Source organism: Papaver somniferum, unplaced genomic scaffold, assembly GCF_003573695.1.
Source record: "Papaver somniferum cultivar HN1 unplaced genomic scaffold, ASM357369v1 unplaced-scaffold_85, whole genome shotgun sequence".
Classification (NCBI taxonomy): domain Eukaryota; kingdom Viridiplantae; phylum Streptophyta; class Magnoliopsida; order Ranunculales; family Papaveraceae; genus Papaver; species Papaver somniferum.
In genome coordinates, this window is record NW_020651526.1 from 791,256 (window position 1) to 812,362 (window position 21,107).

Sequence of the window (21,107 nt, forward strand, 5' to 3'; positions counted from 1 at the left end):
ATTTGAGATAATTGTTACCGACTCATGGTCATACTCACTTGAAAAGTGTTGTATTCCCAAATAATCAAGCTAACCCCCTCAAAAAAATCCCAAATTCCTGAACTGTCTAAAATACCCTCTATTCTTATTCATCCCATAACTAACTGAGAAAATTACCCTACGTATTATCTCGATTCCATCGTTTATCTTCTTCTAGTTCTCTTCCTTAGTCTGTCAAATATAAGAAAGAAAATTAGATCTACGAATTCATTTTCCATTTCGATTCTCTCTTATTCTCTTGAAATCTCAGATAAGAAACCGAAAATCATAAGTTGAAACAAGTTGTGACCTATATAAAATCGAAAAAGTATAAGCTAATATCACGAAAACTGGTCAAATGGTGAAGAAAAATGCTCACGAACAACTCAGTAAAATGATTAAACATCCTCTGAAAAGGTAAATTAAACTTTTTGTTTCATGTTCTCCGTAACTTATTTAGCGTTTAAGTGACATGCATCGACGTTTTCTATGTTCAGATTGAAGTGATATTTTGATTTCACTAACTATTTTGTTTATTTTGGTTAGACAAAATAAACTGCATTGTGGTGTTCTTATTCAGATTGAAAACAATTTTTAGTTTCAACATTCAATTGTTAGATTTAATTCCACCAGATCCGGTTTGGTGTTGTTGGTTAATTTTGGTCTTTTTGATAAAACCATTTTTGGTTTCATCATTTTTTGATTCTTAATTTGGTTTCACCAGAATTGGTTTGGTGTTGTTGGTATTATCTGGTCTTTTTGATGAAACTATTTTTGGTTTAATCATTTTTCGATTCTTAAATTGGTTTCAGCAGAACTGGTTTTGTATTGTTGGTGTATTCTGGTTTTTTTGATGAAACCATTTTTGGATTCATCATTTTCCATTTGTTAAATTGGTCCTACAAGAACTATTTTGGTGTTATTTTATTGTTGTTTTGACTGATATCAGTTTTATTTTGCAGATAAAATGCGTGAAGATTCGTATAGGTACTCTTTGACACATTTGTTTTTTAAAACACCTAAAGTAACCTAGTGTCATTAGGGGCCACTCCAAAGGAATTTGGGACCAACAATAAAACAAAAAAGGTCACCCAAACCTAATTTGAGGTCACCCCTTATTTATAATTTTCTTAATGGCAAAATTGCCCTCCAATAATCGGTTGATAACTACACATTCGGTAGTTAGTGTATGTTTAGTTATTGTTGCGAAATTATTTGAAGTTTTTTTTTTTTTTTTTTTTTTTTTTTTGCAGTAGCAGGAACATAATCGGTGGATAAAAATCCATTTTACCTACCGATTATGGATGATGTTCTTGGATTTACACAAGAAGAAATGTAATCGGTAGGTAATAATCTACTTTACCTACCGATTATGGTAGTACTAGTTCGAAAATTGAGTATATTCGGAGGATAAAGTAGCACACTTTTTTACCGATTATGATAGTATCAAAGTTCGAAAGTTTTAAGAATTTGGCAAAATCACATTTTAGGGACAATATACATTCGGAAGTTAATACTACTACTGATTATGGTAGTACTAAAATTCGAAAATTGAGTATATTCGGAGGTTAAAGTAGCACACTTTTTTACCGATTATGGTAGTATCAAAGTTCGAAAATTTTAATAATTTGGCAAAATTACATTTTAGGGACAACATACATTCGGAAGTTAATACTACTACCGATTATGGTAGTATTAAAATTCGAAAATTGAGTATATTCGGAGGTTAAAGTAGCACACTTTACTACTGATTATGGTAGTATCAAAGTTCGAAAATTTTAAGATTTTGGCAAAATCACATTTTAGGGACAATATACGTTCGGAAGTTAATATTACTACCGATTATAGTAGTACTAAAATTCGAAAATTGAGTATATTCGTAGGTTATATCCTTAACGTATCATCCGATTGTAAAAATTCCAAAAAATACAAATTATGAGTTTTTTCGCAAATCAGAATTTTGGGCCACTCTACATTCGGAGGTTTGGCAAACCAAATATCTCCCGATTATGGTGGTTCCAAGGCTAATGATGGCTCGAAATGCCAAGGCTCGTGGTGGTTCCAAGGTGGATAATGCACATGGTTGGAGTTTGTGTCCAAGGGATATTCGGGAGTAAAATCTTTTACTTATCTTCCGAATGTAACAATTCCAAAAAAATAAAAATTATAAGTTTTTTCGCAAATCAGAATTTTGGGCCACTCTACATTCAGAGGTTTGGCAAACCAAATATCTCCCGATTATGATGGTTCCAAGGCTCATGATGGCTCTAAATGCCAAGGCTCGTGGTGGTTCCAAGGTGGCTAATGCATATGGTTTGGAGTTTGTGGCCAAGGTATATTCGGGAGTAAAAGCTTTTACTTATCTTCCAAACAGAACAATTCCAAAAAATACAAATTATGAGTTTTTTCGCAAATCAGAATTTTGGGCCACTCTACATTCGGAGGTTTGGCAAACCAAATATCTTCCGATTATGGTGGTTTCAAGGCTCATGATGGCTCTAAATGCCAAGGCTCGTGGTGGTTCCAAGGTGGCTAATGCATATGGTTTGGAGTTTGTGGCCAATGTATGTTCGGGAGTAAAAGTTTTTTCTTATCTTCCGAATAGAACAATTCCAAAAAATACAAATTATGAGTTTTTTCGCAAATCAGAATTTTGGGCCACTCTACATTCGGAGGTTTGGCAAACCAAATATCTCCCGATTATGGTGGTTCCAAGGCTCATGATGGCTCTAAATGCCAAGGCTCGTGGTGGTTCCAAGGTGGCTAATGCATATGGTTTGGAGTTTGTGGCCAAGGTATATTCGGGAGTAAAATATTTTACTTATCTTCTGAATGTAACAATTCCAAAAAATACAAATTATGATTTTTTTCGCAAATCAGAATTTTGGGCCACTCTACATTCGAAGGTTTAGCAAACCAAATATCTCCGATTATGGTGGTTCCAAGGCTCCTGATGGCTCGAAATGCCAAGGCTCGTGGTGGTTCCAAGGTGGATAATGCATATGGTTTGGAGTTTGTGTACAAGGAATATTCGAGAGTAAAAGCTTGGAACCACCAAGAGCCTTGGAAGTTCGAGTCCTACACGCACTGTATTCGGGAGTAAAATATTTTACTTAGATTCCGAATGTAACGATTACAAAATCTCCAAAGATTAGTGTTTTTCGAAATTCAGAATTTTGGTCCAATATACATTCGGGAGTTTGTCAAGCAAAATATCTCCCGATTGTTACAATCGGAAGACAAGTAAAATTTCTCACTCCCGAATATAAAGTGTCCACAAAATCAAAACCATATGCATTGAATATCGTGGAACCACCACAGAACCACCATGGAGCCTTGGCATGTCGAGAATTGAACCACTACAATCGGAAGTTAAATTATCTCCTTAACTCCCGAATGTTCATCGGCCAAAAACTCCAAACCATATGCACTGACCACCATGGAACCACCATCGAACCACCATGGAGCCTTGGCATGTCGAGGCTTGAACCACTACATTCGGAAGTTAAATTTGGTCCTTAACTCCCGAATGTAGAAGGGTAGTTTCGGATATATGATTTATTCGGTTAAGGGATGACCACTTATTACGCTTGGATTACCTTTTTTGTCTTTTAGTGTGGCCCCAAATTCCTTTCGAGTGGCCCATAATGATGCTAGGTAAAATAAAGGTTCAAATACAAAAGAAAAAACGTCATCTGAAGACCCTTTTAGCAAGCGCCCATTTTGGTGTTTCTTTAAACCATTCTGTGAAGGTGCACTAAAATAAGATGAACTGAATACGGTAGCCGAGAAGATGTTGTTAAGTACATATGACCAGTGAATCCACGTTTAAGATAATATTGTTTCAAGTTAAAGAGAATAACGAATATGATATTGCAAATCACTTATGAACACCTTTTTGTATATTTTGGTCTACAATTCATATTGTTATACTGTATGTGTAGCGAGAAGTTACGTGTTTAACTGTTTTATTTATGATGAAACCAAAATGGGTTCCTACATATTTGGTTCAAACATATTTGGTTCCACCATAGAAGTAAAAAATGATGAAACCAAAAAGAGTTCCAACATATTGCAGGAGAAACCGAAAGGAAAAATCGTCGTATCACGGCTTAATCTTGTAAGATGTAGGAAAATAAATGTTCACTGTTTCTTGAGATTTCGACCTGAGGAGGAAGTGAGGATATTGGAAAGATATGACTTGTTATATAGGGTTAAAAAGATACAGATACAGATACACCAGAACTGCAGATATTGAGATAATTCAAAGGCAAAATTTTGATATATTTCTGGGCACGAAACATTGTCATTCTCTAAATCATAAGTCTAATTACACTAAATCATTAAACTACAACAGGAAACACAACAAGCATAGCTTTTCGGCTATCGACATTCAAACCAATAATTCATAAAACGACAAAAAGAGAAATACACATGACGAACAATAAGATTAAAGATCACATATTATCAAAATAAGTTGAACTTGCGTAGTATGAAATTGGGTGGTGGATGACTGGCCGAGCCACATTAATGATCTATATTGATAGAAGAGTAGTAATGTGATTTTTATCCATCTCGTAATTAATATTTTCGTACTATGAAATCCTATCTATATATGTTTATGTGACAACATGCAATATGTTTAGGTGATATTTCATGTTTACGTAGAAGCAATAAAAATGAATAAACCGAAAAGGGTTCCAACATAGCTGTAAAATTGATGAAACCAAACAAGATTCCAACATATTACAGGTGAAACCAAAAAGCAAAAACCTAATCTAAATGAAACTGTTAGAGCATAGCTCGTTCGAACTCGCATGCGTTGCTATATCAAGCATGTTTGTCAATGTTAGTGATCAAAACTATAAAGTCTTGATATCTAGCCTATTAGCAAGTCTCAGACTAGGATAGGAAAAGTGTAGGTGAGCTCAAGGACTTCATGGCGATTCAACGACAACGACGAAGATATACACCTAGGAACAGTGGAACTTCATCAACAAAAAGGTATGTGAAGACTTGAACTTATCTGTCACTCATAAGTCTATCTATTCTGTCTCCTACTTCTTATGAGACAAAAGTCGTATGCTTTATAGCCTAGATCAAACACACTAATATTTCGAGCTGAGTATTCAATGCTTATATGTTTCTCGAAATACGTGTGTTAGTAAAGCTTTTCGCTTTAACCAAGTTTATCTTCATCTTTCAATCGCGTAGTTGTGAATTTCTCCGACGTGAAGACAATCTGTGAATAACGGTTGGGATACCGTTCTAAGAGAAAGTCCTAATGATTTAAATGAGAGTAGATTACATAACCCATATTTTCTTCGTTCTATTCTTGACCCATATTACCACCATGTTTAGGGGAATTCTCAAATTGACAATTACAAACCATAATTGATTGATTGAAATTCAATAGACATCAATAAGATGAATTAGCATGAACCCGTAACCTCGAGTGGAAAAGATCTATGGCAATTTCAAAATTCTGCTTAGGCTTCTAATCAAATCCCTAATTTCTTCAAACCTTAATACAAACCTATAAACTCAACTGGTTAGTATTTAGAAGAAGGTAATATTAAAAACAATTAGATGATTAGCAGGCGAACTACAATCACACTTCAAAGCCGATGACGATGAAGAAGAAGGTATTGTTAGAAACCACGAAAGGAATTTTTTGTTCCCGTTACAGTGGTGGCATTTTATATATTTTGAAAAAACCAGTGACACTTTCTTATACCAGAAATTGAAAGCGTGGCATTTCTTTAGGTTTTACCTATTTCCTATCCCCATTTCTCCTAATTTTTCCTATCCCAACTACATAGAATATATTTTATATAACTCTTTTTAAAATGGGTAAATAAAACTCACTTCCTTACTTTCCATTTTAAAAGAACAGGCTGGAACATAATTATCAAATCCTCATTTTCATCATATTTGAAAATGAATTACAAAACTTATTTTTATTCCCGTAATAATATGATAGCATGTTGACAAAATTGGTGATGATTGATTACATTGCAAACCTAATTAAATACTGATAATCCAATTATATGATTCCATCTTAATTTCACTTTTATACACCCATTCTCATTTCGCATCTCGCACCAATACAAAAGATCAATAAAGAAAGCAAAAGTGAATTGCTGATTTTATGGTTGATTACAGGCATCATTCTTTTCAATTTTAGTATAAAACCATCATTAGATAGATCATTAAAAGGAAACAGTTGTTGCATAATCTACGGATGTCAGTAGTGGTTCCGAGGAAGAAAAAAAAGATGTTAGCAGATAGTAGTGGTATTGATCTGTGACTAGATTCTAGAGAAAGGGGATGAAGGAAGACGGTGATGAAAGTCACTCCTATAAAGCAGTAATATGGTGAGTTTTGTTGACCCAATCTACAAAGAGTTATAAAAAAATCTAGTTTATTGGGTTGGGATAGGATTTAGGAAAAGTAGGGATGTGAAATAGGTAAAACCTTTCTTTAAGGGATGGGATCCCTTGACAAGAGGTCTTGACGAAACCTTTTAACAAAATTTCCTAGACATGGGATCCTACATATCTGACGGCTTATCTTATGATGATGTGGTGCTTAATTATGTTGTTTGACTCGGTGAGAAAAAAGTCAAAAGTGATTACATAATTTTAGGAAAAAAAACCCAGTGAAAAGTTGAAGAAAAAAAAATCTACCTCTAAACGCCTTTTTCCATTTTTTGTTATGTATATATGTCGATGATCTGTTTCTTTCCACTTATTCCTAAACATCGAATAGTACAGGATGGGCAACGTGATGATCGAGTTAAGCTTGTCGAGTGATTGAGTCCAGAGCCCTATTTGTAACAGTAATTTTTAATGGCTATAATTAAACGAGTACAAATACGAATAGTAATCAAAGTTCTAATCCATCCTTCAAGTTCGAATCTTCAATGGTGATCTTTTCTTTTTATGAAGCATTCGTTGAAGATCTAACGTGTATGTAAAAAGTATTTTCTCAACAACTCAGAAATTGAATTAAAACATTCATGACAAAAGGACCATTCATATTTATTAATGAAAACTTGGTAGGATGGGAAGAAGATGAATATTCAACCTAACAAATATAATAGAATTACAGTTAATTATTTTCGGAAACTTGCTTAATTATTCATGATTTCATTCATTATACTTTCCACATTTAGGGACGAATGAGCCAAACATTCATTCTTCGTATTCCCTACATTTACGTTTGACTTCTGAAAGATTGAGCCAAACACAAACTAACACTAAATTAAGTCTCACATCATCTATAAGGAGGGCCGTTAGATACATGGGATCACACGGTTAAAAAGTTTTGTGGAAACCTTTTGCCAAGGGATCCCGACCCTTTCTTCAAAATTCCCAACGTGAAATTATCACTTTTGCGGAAACAAAGGAACGATTGCAGCCGGGCGATCTAAACTTGAGCCAAGACCTCACCCATACAGCCAAGGTCAGCACTCAGCAGCGCACTACTGAGGAGCGGTTTCAAATGCTGCCTTCTAAAGGGTAACTAAGTAATTTCCGCCCATCTCCCATCGTTTAGATCCACGGATACTTTCTTCTCTCTTTACTATTCTTATCCTCTTCTCTTCCTTCTCCATCAGAATTTTTTCCACCGCCGCCGCCACCACCACTCCCGTCTGAAACGGGATACATACTCCAAATCAATACCCAACCAGAAGGATTCTCGATCTCAACCTAACCTATCTAGTCACAAAAACCAGCTGCAAGAGAAATATGCTTGTAAATCAATGATAGCCAAATGAAATGAAAATTGATCAGTAAATAAAATTGAAGAAGATCTAAGAGCACAAGCACAGATCGTTTGACTAGGCATGGGAAGAATTTAAATCTTTATTTAAAAACAAGATCGTGCGTTGATTTTTGGTTTGGCAGTTTTCTTCAAACCAGGTATTGATTTGTGGAGATGTTTGATTTTTTTGATGTGAATTTTGATTTTGGATTGTGAGATGCTTCTGGTAGAATTTGTTAATGCAATTTGAACTACTGAAAAAACAACGATTAGTTTGAGATTTAACATTTTTAAGTAAATGAGATCTTACATTTCACACATCACATTAGACATTGATTTTAAAATATCTCCATGATTGTTACCTCTACGGGCAAGAAAGCTATACTCTACCGAGAGCCAAAAGTGGACGGTAGAGTTTGACTTCTCTTACGAGAAAAGTGAGTGTTCTTTCGTTCTTTTCTCTATCGCGGGACTTGGTAGATTTTAGGGAAATCTCGCATCTTAGCCCGGTTTAAAGGGCATTCACTGTTACTCTAAGTGTCTGAAATGTTAAATCTCATTTACTTAAAAATGTTAAAATCTCCGTGGAGTAGATGAAATGGTAAAGTATATGAATAAGACATTAGCTCAAATTACAAACATTTATCCTAGGATCTCCTCATAGTTGTGTTTTAAGGCCAATAGCTCCTAAAGGTTGGGGATGTTTCATAAAAAATCCCCTTGATTTGCCCCCACTCAGTGAGTTACATGTATTGTTGTTAAAGGAGTTGCTTGTAAGAAAAATGTTTCCAACCGGCGGATGATTTCTTAAATCGAGAAGCCCCGTTTTCTTATCCTTGGCAGAGCTCATAAGTATCGACGGGTGTTTAATCATTTATCAAGTTTGATTTTCTATTGCAGCAGGTTGTTACCATTTACATTTTGCTATCATTCATCAGTTTCAGTAAACTTATACTGGATGATAGAAAGATCTTTAATGCACCTTCTAAAGTGATCTTTTATTATTAGATATCTTTTTCTTTCAGTTCGTTTTTATTTTTTTTGTTCTTTATATGCTCCAGAGCATGTAGATAGAATTAAAATCAAACAAAACAATCTATGGATTAGTCAAATGGGAGTGTATTCAGTATCTGCAGAAATCGTGTCTAACACTTCATACCTGTGTTGGAATTTGGATAACAAGACACATGTTTAGATCCATATTTCATAGTTATGGACTGGGTTTGTTTCCATGAATTTTTGTTCTTCGTTTCTCACTCTTTATTTATTTATTTATTTAGGAAATGGATCATTTGAAGATGGCAGTAGCGAAGATAGTTTCTTATCATTGCAATGTCTTATTGGTAGAGCATATCTCTTGTCGTCAATATCAAGAGTCCTCTGTTAGAGCATATAGCACGCTGCACAGGTGCACAAATGGTTCCTTGCCTTGATCATCTTTCGTCTCAAAAGCCGGGTTATTGTGATTTGTGAAGCATTCCATGTGGAGAAGTCTCTTGAAGCACATGGGAGTGCTGGGCAGAGAGGAGAGAATTTGGCGAAGATGCTTATGTTCTTTGAAGAGTGCCCCGAGCCATTGGGTTATACTGTAAGTTCTGTAACTTATTACAGTTCAATTTTCTTAATTTATCGGAATATTGTCTGGGTGTTGTAAACTTCAATTAAATGCTTAACACATCCAAAATGCCTATACCTTTGATCAGGATTAGTGTTAGATTTTGAGGAGAACTTCTATTTGCTTAAATACTTACTGCGCCCCGGCAGATTGCAATAAAAGTGGCAAAATCAAGACGTCACATTGGAGATCGCGGAGAGTTGCTTCAGAAGGAGAAGGTTGAATTTGAGGTATGATAGTTTTCTAATTATTCAGGTCATGTAGGTGTTTGATTTCTGGCTGAAGTAAAAGTGATATATTGCTAATCATGGAAGAAATGTGACCTTTGTCTCATTTCCCACTGTATTTTTTCTGGCCTGATCTGACATAGAATTAGTTAGACCGTGAATCTTCTGTTTCTTATACTTTCTTTTCATTCACTGAACATTCTGTTTTGACCATGACACAGGAATCTCTCCAGAAATTCTAAATTGGGGGAGAAGGAAAGGCGAGATAACGACCGATATACATTAATGATTGCGAGTGCAGTTTGCTCTTCCATTCATTTGTCTGGGGACACCGACTGCTGCGTGCAGTAAAATCATAGCAGCAGCCTCCAGGAAGCGGTCAACAGCTCTATACAAAAATGTACGGAGGAGTCTGTAAGTACTACAGAGAAGCTTGTATCCAAAATCTCAGCTTCCAAGCAAGGTGGTAAAGACTCCCAGTTTTGACCCCACACTTTCAGATGCAAGATAATCTGGAAGGAAGTGGTGAGCAGGTGGATTTATTCAAGCTTAAGTTTAAATGCCCCAGCTGATCCTTTAGAAACTACATGTGTGAAGGGAAATATCGGAGGGTCAGTTTTGATTGTAGTGAACCTCGATGCAGCATGGACTGGTGAAAACGTGCCAGGGAGTACGATACTGGAAGTAAAGGGTTCTGCACATACAGAAGTGCCAGCTGATTCATTGCTTAAAGGAGAAACAGATACGGAGAGGTTAAAGTTGGAAAAGCGTTTAGAAGACCAGGTTATGGCTGAGACGACTACAAAGGATGGATTGGGATGATTCCCTTCCTGAACCTCTACCGCTCTTACAACAAGAGTTCTTCAGAGAACAACACTTCAAAGCTTGAGCGCCTCAATAATTATAATCCTGTTTTTGTCTCATTATTTAATGAATTGGAACGCGAGGGCAGGTCTAGATTTTTTCTTCCTATTGGTGCAAGTGAAACTATTGTTATGACGACAAGGCAACAAGTATCGCTGGAAGTTCAGATGTCTGATGAGTGGTAAAGGCCCAAGGATGGTACATAATCTTTAGTTCTTTTGCCCCTTTATGATTCAGTTAATTCATGCTTCGGTGAAGCGGCCTCTGAATCATTTATAAGTCTTGGGTCTATGGATCGGAGCATTTTATTCATGTCTGGTGCTCGGAGCACTATGATTTCAGATCCACTCGTGTATACAAAGGCGTCGCATGTTAGAGTGGCATTCAGTGACGATGGTCCACTTGGGAAGGTGAAGTATGCTGTGACCTGTTATGCAAAGGGGTTTGAAGCCTTACGGAGGACATATTGCCCATCTGAGCTTGACTCGTAATGTCCCTTAGTCGGTTTAGTGATTGGAATGCTCAGGGTGGTAAATCCCTGGAAAGGGCTAACCATGACAGAATTAGAGTCATTTATCAAGTTTGCACCAGAGTATTTTAAGTATCTATCTGAATCAATCGGCACAAGAAGCCCAACTTTCCCTGCGAAGATTCTGGGGGTCTATTAGGTACGTTCACTGTTTTTTCAAATTCAACATCCTTTACTGCGACCTTAAAAGTTTTTTTTTTTTTTTTTGTGTGACTCCAAGCTGAGAAAAACTTAAATGCTACATTATGTTGATGATTTTCAAATCATGCTTCAGAATTACTGTACATCATCTGAACCACTTGGACACTCTTAGGTCAAATTAATCAATCAAGTGATCTCAACCATCCTGTACGGCTGTACGCATCCTATTCTCTGGTCATGGGTGTTAACTATCCAAACTACTTTTGTAAGTGTGATGGTACAATGTAGCCAAGACCTGGTTGAAATTGCAAAACTTTTGAGCTAATAGCAAATGCTGAACTTTATCTTTTGTCTGCGTTTAAATAACAATGTCCTTCCGAACTGATAATATTGATTTTGAATCTCGATTGCTACTTCTTTTATGTTCAATGATATTAATGATGACGATACGTCAACATGTTTTATGTGATTAAAATTGAACTGACAGCATTTTATTCAACTAGGTAACTTCTATATGAATGTTGGCTGCAGAATCTGCTTTAGGGTCGTTACAGGAAGGCTCTAATATAGAAACATATTGGGGTGCTTCAAAGAAGTCGTGGTCTGGGTTAGTGTTGATGTTTCTCTCTCATCTAGATGTTCCGCTAATATATCACTTTGAATATGTAACTGTATATCCTTCTCATTTACTTTCTGTAAAAACACAGGTTTTCTTCCCAGAATGTGCAAATGGAAGTGTGATGCAGGTCGACTTGGTCTCTTCAAGTCTATCCCTAGCATCCCCGAACTTAACAACATGAAGGTATCCTGTGACGTAAACTGTTATACATAAAGCTGCTAAGCGTAAACATTTAACTGGTAGATAAGAAAGTTGAGATTTTTTTTTGTTACTATTGACGAGTTCATCAGCTCTTAAGAGCATACAGTAAAACTGGTAGATAGGACAGTACAGTACAAGACCCTAAACTGATAGTGGAAATGTTAAAGAGCGTATAGTTCGGAAATCTAATGAATAGGAAAAAAAATACAACCTATCCAGGTACGCATTCAACAGAATTCCATATCTTACCATGCCACATTTCTGGTTACCACCACCACCTAACGAGTTGAACTCTGAAAACGTCAAATTTATCATAAGAGGTAGATCGGCTAAGAAAGGATGGTATAGAATGACAACAGATTCTAGTCTAAAACGTGAAAAGATTACTCTCAAACTGATAAGGGCCGGTGGAGGATTCTTAATCAGGGATTCACAGATGGAAGCGGTTTGTACCGGAGAGGTCATGTTCTCAAAAGATTTAGATTACGGCGTAAGGGGATACAAAATGTTGATAATAGCATCTGCTCTGAAAACGATTGGGGGGAGTACATGGTTCCCCCTTGAAATTTCTACAGATAATGTCTTTGTTATTGATATATTGAAATTTCGTGCGATCACAGGCGAGACCTTTGAATCATGAGCTAGCAGTGGTCATGTAATGTGCGCAGAGTAGCACTAGGATGATGCTATAACTGAGAGTAAGTAATGGACAGAAATCAAAAGCAACGCTTATTGATTGCCTTGAAATTTCGTGCAATCACAGCCAAGATCTTCAAATCACGACGCATCTTCCTTCCCTTCACTGGTAAATGAACAAACCCTTCATAACGATCTCTGTCCATTATCTCTTGTAGTAGTAGATGGAGCTTGTGATATTGAATCCACTCATAGCCTGGCCTAGGAACTGTAATCACTGATTTTCCAGCTACCTGGATGGTATTTGCTAGGTAGTCCTCCCCAAAATTAGCTTCCCTTGGCATAGGAGTGAAACTAATATCCTTCCAGCCCCACTTTCCATTTGAAACAATGAGCTGTGCTTCAATTGTCAGCATGATTTTCTGATATATCCATTATAGTTTCTCGCTGCAAAGATTTGTCTTGTAAAGCGACTCCAGATCGTGCCTAAGATCCCACAGAACGTCACTTCTCAATATATCAATAACAAAGGCATTATCTGTAGAAATTTCAAGGGGGAAACATGTACTCCCCCCAATCGTTTTCTGAGCAGATGTTATTATCAACATTTCGTATCTCCTTACGTCGTAATCTAAATCTTTTGAGAACATGACCTCTCCGGTACAAACCGCTTCCATCTCTGAATCCCTGATTAAGAATCCTCCACCGGCCCTTATCAATTTGAGAGTAATCTTTTCACGTTTTAGACTAGAATATGTTGTCATTCTATACCATCATTTCTTAGCCGATCTACCTCTTATGATAAATTTGACGTGTTCAGAGTTCAATTCGTGAGGTGGTGGTGGTTACCAGAAAGGTGGCATGGTAAGATATGGAATTCTTTTGAATGCGTACCTGGAGCGGTTGTACCTCCTCCAGTACAGCGGGACTGACCCAGTTAAAGCTGTTATTGGATCGGATCGTCGACTCAGAAACAGTTGACTCAGATGTTTGTTAACTTCCACGACACGTGGAAACTCAGTGCTGAAAATCTTAGTGTACTTGTAGGTCGAATAGGAACCGTATGGATATGATGTAGATGCAGATGAAATTACGGCTAAAGAAGATGAAGAAAGGAGGATATCAAAGCAATTTGTAATGAATATGCAGAAAACGGCGAAGAAAGTAACGACAATGAATTTGTTGAGGTAATTAAAGATGACGAAGATGGTGATTCAATAAGATAAATCACTCTCGGCAAAGAAGATGAAGAAGAAGTAGAAGAAATCACCTTTCTTTGCACAGAGATTGATGATGACGACGATGAAGAACATGTCGAATTTGAAATCATGATTGAAGACGACAACGATGACGATGAACCAATTGGGGAAGATAAAGAATCAAGAAACACTAATTTTCTAAAAAAAATCTGAAAAATCCCATGGTTTCTGTCGGTAACAGAGATGATGATCGATCACGACTTCCCAAATTTGCATTCAGATGATTTTTCTTCGCTAGGGTTTCCGATTTAGAACCTGTGAAGTGGAATTCTCAATTTCTAATTTTTTGGTTTTTTCTTGATCTTGGAAAGCTCTGGTTTTAGTGGTTTCCTTAATCCTCGATTAATAGACGCTTCTATAATACCATCAAGCGTCCGGAGTTTAGATTTAAGTCGGTTTTGATTCATAGTTGCTAATTTGTGTTTCTTTTTTTCAACTCCTAATTTTGATCAGGGATGTCTTTACTTGGCCACAATGATTTTGGTTTAAGCACAGGGGATTTGTGGGCAGGGAGGATAGAAATTGCTACTTGTGTTCATTAAAGGGTGCCCCAAGTTGTAAGTTCTGTCACTTTTAATTTCATTGGAGTAGTGTTAGTGTCATGTAGACTTCATTGCAACCCATAAGTTGAACATCTCATCTAGGGTGATGCTTCCTTAAACTGTTAGCTTCTATTCATTGAAAATTTAGCCCCTCAATGATTATAATGTCTCATTTTTATTAATTGGAACGCTAAGGAGGGTCTAGATTTCTTCTTCCTATTTGGGTGCAATTGTGCCAATTTAAGACTTGATTTAAGCTGAGGAATTCTTACACTCTACATTGTCAATCGAGTATAGCATCTCAACCATTTGAACATTCTTAGTCTTAGGTCAAATTAATCAACCGAGTCATCTCTACCATCCTGTAAGCATCCCATTTTTTGGTCATGAGCGTTAACTATCCAAAAAACTTTTGTAAGTTTGATGACTCTGTTGAAATGGCAAAACTTTTGAGCTAATAGCAAATGTTAAACCTTTATCTTTCGCGTGCATTGAAATAACAATGTCTTTCGAAACTGACAATTCTTTTTTCTTTTTTTTTCTTTTTTTGTTATGCAAATTCTGGCTATACATAATATATCTCCATCACTTCATATTACTATTTATGGAGTTATTGAACTTCATCTCTTGTTTCTCGGAAGGTTACATCAAAGCATCTTGAAGGAGGGAATGAACAGAAAGTGGATGTTGGTTATGGAGAAGCTTTTGTTCAAACGCAATGTTACAAGGCTATATAACCGGAAAGGATCATCTATATGACCTGAAAGGATCGTCCAGGTTATGGTATAATCCAGATGCAAGTGGGAGCAATAAGGTTCATCCGGATCAGAACCTGATTGAAGTGATGCCAACTTCTCCGATTTTTCTTGGAAACAAAGCAAAGATATCGCGTGGGAGAGCTGTCTGGAATGATACTCCCTTTCTTAAAGTAAGCCTATCAACTAACAGCCAGTTCAGTTAATGAAATTAATGATGACGATGATGATATGAACTCCGACTATCTTACGTTTTTTTTTCTTCGTGGCAGTCGATTGATGTGATGGATTACTCGTTACTGGTGGGTGCGGACGAGGAGAAGAGTGTGTCCATGACATCATAGATTTGACAAGGCAGTACACTTTGAACAAGCACCTTGAGAAATGGGTCAAGTGCTTCGGTTATTTTTAGGAGGTTCGAAAAATGAGTCCTCCTCACCGTAGTCACGCCAAAGCAGTACAAGAAGCGGTTCAGAAAAGCTATGTCGAGGTATTTCCTTATGGTCCCAATTCAGTGGTCCCCTCCAACTACGATTCCCAGTCGGATCTGGATAGCTTGCATGTTGGAGGAACTTCTCATGATTGAAAATACAGTATGAGCCACTGAAGGTGATAACCTGTGCATAATTCGTCAACTCAAGCTTAGAATGGCATATATCCTTGTCTCCGTCTGAGCCCTTAAGAAAATTTGTTTGTTTCCTCCTTTTTTAGAGAATCTGTTGATTTGTTAAAATAACAGTTTTCACATCCCAATAAGGTTATTTTGGGGTTTTCATTAATTTGGTTTACCTTTCAGAAAAAGAAATTCTGCACGGCCTTCTCCCAGATTCGCTCTTGAATTGAATGACTTATGCAATGTCTTGACGGATTTTTTGTGGGTCACAGGTTTGCCATTGTAATTGTGGATTGTGCTCTTTATAGGACAGATTTCTCTGGAAGGGGAGAACTGTCAACTAGGCAAATGCATCGTGCGAAGTTTTTAAGGAGCATGCAGAAGTTGGCTGTTCACGGTTGAGGTAGAACCCATAACTGCAACTCCTCATAGAAATCTATCCACTGCTCGGTTTAGTATCTGAGAGATCTTCTCTTAGCAGTTATTATTGGGGGTTGCTGCTCTGTTGTTGTTGTTGTAGGTCGGTAATGCTGTAGTTACTACCAACCAAGCTGTTGCGCAAGTTGATGGTTCTGCTATCTTTGCTGGGACACAAATTAAACATGATGGCTCATGCTTCTACAACAAGGTATGTTCTTTATGATGGGTCTCTATACCTTTCAACTGCATTTTTTTCCGATTAATAACACTGTACAGGCGGTAACAAAAATTATGTCAGACTACCACTGCGTAAAGGGAGGGCAGAGGAGCGTATCTCTAAAATAATCAGCTCTCCATGTTTAGCAAAAGCTGAAGCATGGTTTCAGATATCCGCAGAAGGTGTTGCCGACGTCAAGGACTGACTGATTGGCAATTGAAAACCATTCACTCTTTCTTACTCCACCAAGTCATGCAATTGCACTTTCTACCTAATCCGAAGAATCCAAGAAGTTGTATATCTGGAATTTAGTTTGTGCAGGGTGGTTGTTCAATGTATAGTCACTATTGTCTTAACCGATTTATCTTCGACGTTAATCTTTCTTGTTTGTTTGTAATGTCTTTATATGAAAATGAGCTCGAAAATTTTTGCATCCCAGCCATCACGATTCAAACGGCATATGACGGAAATTTGTAGGGTTATCTATTCATCTTCCTTTGCTTTTAATCCTAAGAGCATCCACAGTGGGCGATCAAACCCACATTTTTGGTCCAAAACCGTGATGCAGTGGAACAGACTAAAGATCAAATTCCAGACTAAACCCAAATTTTGGAGTATATTTGGTTTGGGACCAAAACCAAAACCAAATTTGGTCGAGCAGAGTTAAAATGTCCGTTTGGAGTGGGGTGGAGCTATAATGTTCGCCTGGAGTGGGGCGGAGCTATAATGTCCGCCTGTATTAAAGAAAAAATAATAAAAAATTAATGGGGCGAACATTATGAATAACGTCAATAAGAGGAAAAAAAATCTGGGACGAACATTTCAGCAACGCTCGATCAAATATAGTCGAGCACCGTAACGTGACAGCACCATTGCAATTGCTCTATAAGAACTCTTGAGCAGTTTCCTAGTACCAAATTTTGTAAAGTGCTAAAACAGCCTAGCTAGTTCACTTTTGAGTCGAGCTGGTCTTTCCAAATTTTATACGTTCGGGAAAAAATTTCCAGATTTTATATGTTTGGGAAAAGTTATTTCTGGGCTACTTTCCTGACTGACAGACAACTAATTTGCAAAAAAAAAATCCCAATTATCAAACTAGAAAAATTCGGACTTTTACAAGTTTGAGAAAATCTATTATCTGGATAGAACTCCTAAAAAAAGAAATTATAAATGAAGTCGTTGAAACTGCGGACTGATATGGATTTTTGGCAGAGGGGAGAGTAAATATTATTTTTTTTGAAACTGGAAAATATATTGATAAAATTGGTGAAAATTGCAGAAGGAGAATCATTTTCCTAAGAACTAGACATCTATCCGTTCTTGCTTTCTTAGCTAGAATGTCACCTACCTTATTTTCCCAAGTCAAGCAAATATCGTAGTTGACACGCTGATTCAAACCATCTCCTTATATTTTTCCATTCTAGACTAAATTAACCTTGTTAAATACATCCGCTATCTTATAAAATTCACCCTTGCCATCCAGAAAAACCTCCACTAAATGTTTTAATACCCACACGGGACATCAAACTACTGGGTCAAGGTTCATGGATGAACCAGTAGTATAACAATGGGTCAATGGGTCATTAATGATTAGTCATCAACAGTAGCACTAATGTTGTCTAATGTATTGACCTTGAGACGTGGTGGTAATGGAGCAGTAACCACTGGGTGAATAAAGATTAGCATCTTAAAACTCTAAATCTCCTTTAAACACAGAGAAAAAAACCCAAGCCGCCTCCATTTTTCCGGCTCAGATCTTCCCCTTCGGGGGTGGATTTGACCAAAACAACTGTGACCCTTCTTCACTCTATACTTATATTTTCTTATTACAGTTGTCTTTTTAAGTTTATTTAGAGTGTTGGTTTTGCATCTGACTTGTTTAGATCATAAATTTATTGTATGTAGAAGGATATTTCAAATGAACACACAGAAGTGCAAGATATAGCCTACCCCAAAACCCCCTTTCTTACATCAATACGGGGGCAAAAACCGAAATAACAATACAAACAACCATGACCATTGGAAATGATTCAAAATGTCTTATAATGTCCTAAACTTATTGTCTGTAGAAGGATATTCCAAAAGAACACACAGAAGTGCAAGATATAGCCTACCCCAAAATCCCCTTTCTTACATTTATTCAATACGAGGACAAAAATCGAAATAACAATACAGACTATCATGACCATTAGAAATGGTTCAAAATGTCTTATAATATGATAAACTTATTGTCTGTAGAAGGATATTCCAAAAGAACACACAGAAGTGCAAGATATAGCCTACCCCAAAACCCCCGTTCTTACATGTTCAATACGGGGTCAAAAACCGAAATAACCTTACAGACCACCATGACCATTGGGAATGGTTCAAAATTTCTTATAATGTCCTAAAATAATTGTCTGTAGAAGGATATTCTAAAAGAACACACATAAGTGCATGATACAGCCTACTCCAAAATCCCCTTTCTTACATTTATTCAATACGGGGGCAAAAACCGAAATAACAATACAGACCACCATGACCATTGAAAATGGTTCAAAATATCTTACAATGTCCTAAAATTATTGTTTGTAGAAGTATATTCCAAAAGAACACACACAAATGCAAGATATAGCCAACCCCAAAATCCTCATTCTTACATTTGTTCAATACGGGTCAAAATCCGAAATAACAATACGGACCCCCATGACCGTTGGGAATGGTTCAACAAGTCTTATAATGTCCTAAAATTATTGTCTGTAGAAGGATATTCAAAAACAACACACTGAAGAGTAAGAAATAGCCTACCCCAAAATCCACTTTCTTACATTTATTCAATACGGGGTCAAAAACCGAAATAACCATACAGACCACCATGACCATTGGGAATGGTTCAAAACGTCTTATAATGTCCTAAAATAATTGTTTGTAGAAGGATATTCCAAAAGAACACACAGAAATGCAAGATATAGCCTACCCCAAAATCCCTTTCTTTCAATTTATTCAATACGAGGGCAAAAAACGAAATAACAATACAGACCAACTGTAGGTGCTGCAATGAAGAAAATGGGAACTGTAGGTGCTGCAATGAAGAAAATGGGAGAGCTAGATACTGAGATAGGGAAGATACGAAGCTGTCGTAACCGTGGAATGTGGCTGAACTAAAGTTGTGATGCACATTGAGGCGCCGTAGGACCTTAGGCCTTGGAAAATTGGACCAGTAAGCTAAGCTGACTGACTCTGACTCACCATCTGACTAAATCATGACTCAGTTCTTGACCGGGTTGACTCAGCTATCCTAAACGGATTGACTCGTTTTTGACCGGTAATCGGATGACTTTGCCGGTGTCCTGAGATATTTTCCCGTCCAATTTCCGGCGATCGAACATCTCTTTTACAAAAAAAAATCATTTTGCAAATCTGAATCCTTGAAATCACGTAGTGGAGTCGTGTCGTCAAGTTTTTCGGTCGGCCTTCCCACCGTGACAACGGTTGTACTAGTATATGCTAAAATCCCCGAATTCTTCGAGAACCCTAATTTAGATAAATCCGCAAATTGATAATTACAAACCCTAAATGATCGATTGAAATTCAAAAATCATCAATAAGATGAATTAGCACTAACCCATAATCTCAAATTGAGAGGATTTACAAAAAAAAAAGTAAAAAAAAAAATAAAAAAATAAAGTTTCGAATTTATGATGTTGCCGATGTTCATGTTTGTCTGTACATACCATTATTCTTCCTCCTTCTAGTATCTTTCTCTTCAATAAATCATTTAATTAAATCATCACATAATCTATAATTCCACACATATAAAAAGATTTAAGAAGAGTTGTGTATATACGGAAGAACATAAAGAGAAACGGGTTGTATACATGCAAAAAAACAAAGTGAGAAGGTTGGATACGAAGAACGAGATTATGTTTCCCGCAAGATCTAAGTTCTTAGGACGGTTCATATGGGTGTGGAAAATCAATAGATTTTCTAGTTTTGCACCCACTATGAGGCGAGGTCAAGTCTCGACCGCTCGGTCAAGACTAAACCGAACGGTTTAGTTTAAATCGTTATCGGTGTAATGTTGATCGCTTATTAGTTGTTTAGTTTTTATTTTTTCTTCTCTCCTACTTTTTAGTTATTATGATAGATTTTTATTATAATAAGGACCCACAAAATACTTTATAATCCTTAAACATTAATAAAGACCCCGCCAAACACAAACAACAAATTTTTTTATTGATGAGGGTCCCACAAAAGACAATATAATATACTACTTTAATAAAATTTGTCAGTTTTATCATAGTGGGGAAACTAGTTCGCCATTCCATGTGGCATGGTAAAACAACCTTTATACAACCTCTCATACTATAATAAGATAATTTGTTCCCATGTTGTACATGTTGGTGGTCAAAATTCTGAGGATCGGTAGGGTTAGAAATTTCATAAACCATGTCAATTTCTGCCTTATATGCATTATCAACATTATCACATCCTTCGTCTGTGCTTGAAGGTTGAACTATAAAACAAGCTTGGTATAGGGGCGGCAAGGAATGGTAGAGGGGAGGCAAGAAATAGTAAGACAAAAAGGGTCATTAGGTGGTAATTGAAGTGCCCCTTATCAAATGAAATATGAAAATGACCAATTAACCCTCATTGTTAATAATCAAGATTAGTGATTGGTAATCAAGTTTAGTGTTTGATA

At 36.7% G+C, this 21,107-nt stretch overlaps 1 pseudogene; it reads left to right on the forward strand.

Moving 5' to 3' along the window:
- The first annotated feature begins 2,261 nt into the window (after positions 1-2,261).
- LOC113346013 lies at positions 2,262-16,864 on the forward strand (annotated as a pseudogene).
- Positions 16,865-21,107: the final 4,243 nt, after the last annotated feature.